The 3,722-nt window shown below is 33.6% G+C and overlaps 1 pseudogene; it reads left to right on the plus strand.

Annotated features, from left to right (window-relative positions):
• The first annotated feature begins 1,782 nt into the window (after positions 1-1,782).
• Positions 1,783-3,708, plus strand: LOC140972186 (cytochrome P450 83B1-like; annotated as a pseudogene).
• The last annotated feature ends 14 nt before the right edge of the window (positions 3,709-3,722 follow it).

Below are 3,722 nucleotides of genomic sequence, written 5' to 3' on the forward strand. Positions count from 1 at the left end.
GCTTCAAAACACGAATTTGAGATTAACCTTTTGATTTATAAATTATGTTAATGATAATTTTGTTTAAAATTTAAGTAAAGTAGTGGTTTTATATATGTGAGATTAATAGATTGATCTAGGTTAAATTAGAGCTTCGTAGCATTAAATCTTGTATACATGATTTTGTTATGTCAATGGAGATTTTGTTCCGATTATTATTTTTTCATTATCAATAAATTATTCTACTCAAATAAGTTAGTGTTTATGAGATTTAAAATTATTTTTTTATTATTTTTATTTTGTGTAAGATGATTGAGGTAAAAAATTTCATTTAAATTTATTTTAACATAATTTTTAATTAAAATATATGAGCATGCAAAATCGATATTTTTAATCGTGACTTTTCTAACGCCTATACAAGTCAACTTTGGCGTTGAATTTTTTTTCAAACTTGGTTTAGTCCATTAATGGCAACAAGGTTGCATTTTTTTCATCCTATGCTAAAGGACTTTAATAATAAATTATTACATTTTCAAGGTAATATATATCATACAAATATATTTATATATAACAAAAACTCTTATAAAACTTTATCACAGATCAAATTATGAGTCTAAATCTCCTATCGACTCATCTCATGAAAAAATATTACTTTTAAATTAAAATATTACTTTTCTTTGTATGTAATGATCAGATTGTTCCGTTATGAGTGAATATAAACTCGTGAAATCATGTAACAGTATCTATTTATTATATATATATACACACACTCAAATTAGATTTACATTTGTTTCAATTTAAGAACCAAGGAATACCTATCTCAAATATATATTAACACAAATAGAACCAAGTAATACCTATCTCAAATATATATATATAAATATATGTATATATTAACACAAAATAGAAGCACAATTCAGAATACCGAAAAGAGTAAATATCCTTATATTGCGAATATTGGATTATATCATTTTCTTAAGATCATTAATCGTCCAGAAATATAAGTTTAGAGGATGCAGTCTACAACCACAAAGTTTTTATTAATTGCATGAAATCATGAGAGTATTAAGCAAAATTATACCAACATAATATATATTATTTGTTGCACTGGGTGCAATAATTGTTTATACTTGATAGATCGATCAAATCGTGGTGTTTGATCTGTTGTACGATTTAAAAGATTTGAGTTGCACCATTACCAACAGCTATAACTTTTGGTAAAGCGCTTGCCGTCCTACAATTGGTATCAGAGTCAAAGTCACGGGTTCAAATCTCATTCATTGCAAGGAGTGCAATTATTGGGAGAGAGATTGTTGGGTGTAATAATTATCCCTGCTTGGTAGAGAGATCGAATCGTGGCGCTTGAGCTGCTGTACGATTTAAAAAATTCGAGTTGCACCATCACCACCAGCTATAGCTTTTGATCAAGCGACAAACGCTCGATCCTACACTATTTTATTATTCAAATTAAAAACATTTACCCCAAAAATTTATCTAAATCCTACAAATCACAAACCATTCTTCTTCTTTTTTTTTACCATGTAACACACTACCGCTATTTTTTTGTGCACACTCCATAAACCTCATAACAAACCGAATATCTTATAAATCAAGCTAGTCGGGTAAATTGCACCGTGCAAACTTTGTGAGACATGCTGGTCCGAAAAAGATTGGTAGGAGGAATCGAAATAATATCTATTAATAAAATAATCATTTATTCCATCCATTCGAGTAATCCATTAAAGCTTGTCCAGACCCGTCCTCTATAAATAACAAGCAAAGTACAAATAAGAACACAATCCACCTTTACAAATCTACTCAAATTTTTTTAACATGATTAATACCATGACTTTACTTCTCCTAGTGCTGTCTTTCTCGATCATCTTTCTTTTCAATCTCTTTAAACCAAAAAATCCCAAGCAAACTGCTCCCCTCCCACCAGGTCCGAAAGGGCTTCCTCTGATCGGGAATTTGCATGAATTCGACACGCCGCATCCCCACCTCTACCTCCACGAACTCGCGAAAAAGTACGGCCCCCTCATGTCGATGTGATTTGGTTTCCGACCCACGATCGTCATTTCTTCTGCAAGAGCAGCCAAAATAGCCTTGAAAAATAATGACCTAGCACTCGCAGGCAGGCCACCACTTATTGGCTTAAAAACGTATTCTTAATGGCCATGATATTGCTTTCTCTAATTACAGTGAAAGTTGGAGGGAAATGAGGAGACTGGGCGTGATTCATCTGTTTAGTGTCAAACAGGTGCTTTCATTTCTTCCTATTCGAAAAGACAAAGTTTCACTTATGATAAAAGATATGATGATCAAGAAATCCCATTCGTCTGAGGTGATAAACTTGAGCCAGGCTGCGGATCGTATGTCGAGCAGCATTCGGGAAAGAGTACGATGAATTGGGTAAAAGAAAATTCAGTGAAGTTTTTAAAGAAGCTCAAGAACTATCAATAGCCTTCAGTTTTGGTGATTTTTTTCCTTTGTTGGGTTGGATCGACAAATTAACTGGGATGATTTAAGAGTCTTAGGGATTTGGATAAATTTTTTCAAGAACTTATAGAAGATCATCTTGATCCAAATCGGCCCGAGGCAATGAAAGGGGATATTCTCGATTTGATATATGATTAAGCTGAAACAAGACCAAGCAGATGCCATTCCTATTGAATGGGAAAATATTAAGGGAATTCTCATGGTATATATGACTGTCAAATCTAGCTTTACTTTTCCAATTTCCCATCGACTTATTTTATCTCCATTCGTGCACGTCAGATATTATTGATATGATTCTCACTGAAAATTAAAAAAAGACCTAAAGAGAACAAAATTCAATTTATTGGGTTCGACAAAACTTTGGTAACTTACAAGATCAGAAACGAAATTATGCCAACTTATTAAATGAAATTTGTAATTTTCCCTTGTTCAGCTTCTGATGACTGAGTTATCGGTTCCCTTATTCCATTTTATGCTTTTAATTGCACATTAATTTCTAACTCTTCATATCATAATTTTCTAAGATTTATTGATAGATTATTTTGTGTACCAAACTTTGATTATAGAACGTGTTCGGTGGAACCGATACAAGTGCATCGTTGATTGTTTGGGCCATGACCACTCTCATCAAGAAACCCCAAGCCATGAAGAAAGCACAAGAAGAAGTCCGAAATGTAGTAGGGGCCAAAGGTACCGTAGATGAAGAGAATATCCAAAATCTTCCTTATCTAAAAGCAATCATCAAAGAAACACTAAGATTGTTTCCTCCAATTCCACTCTCCGTCCCACGAGAAAGCCTGGAAAAGTTCACGATAAATGGGTATGAAATCCCGGCAAAAACCATGGTGTATGTGAATTTTCATGCGATCGGTTTAGATCCAGAATATTGGGAAAATCCTACTGAATTTATTCCCGATCGGTTCTTGAATAGTACTATCGACTACAAAGGGCACGATTTCGGGTTGCTCCCATTCGGATCGGGTAGAAGAGGATGCCCTGGAATGAATTTTGGTATCGCAAGTGTTGAGCTTGCACTTGCCAATCTTCTCTACTCATTTGACTGGGAGTTGCCCCATGGAATGAAGGAAGAAGATATTGATATGGAATTGTTCCCTGGACTTACAACTTCAAAGAAAAATGATCTTTGCCTTGTGGGAAAATGCTATGAATATAATAAGATAAACTAATCAATATGGCACAAGGGTTATACAGATATCTGGGTAGCTATGGTTTTCATTATATAT

Source organism: Primulina huaijiensis, chromosome 3 (genome assembly GCF_012295235.1).
Source record: "Primulina huaijiensis isolate GDHJ02 chromosome 3, ASM1229523v2, whole genome shotgun sequence".
Classification (NCBI taxonomy): domain Eukaryota; kingdom Viridiplantae; phylum Streptophyta; class Magnoliopsida; order Lamiales; family Gesneriaceae; genus Primulina; species Primulina huaijiensis.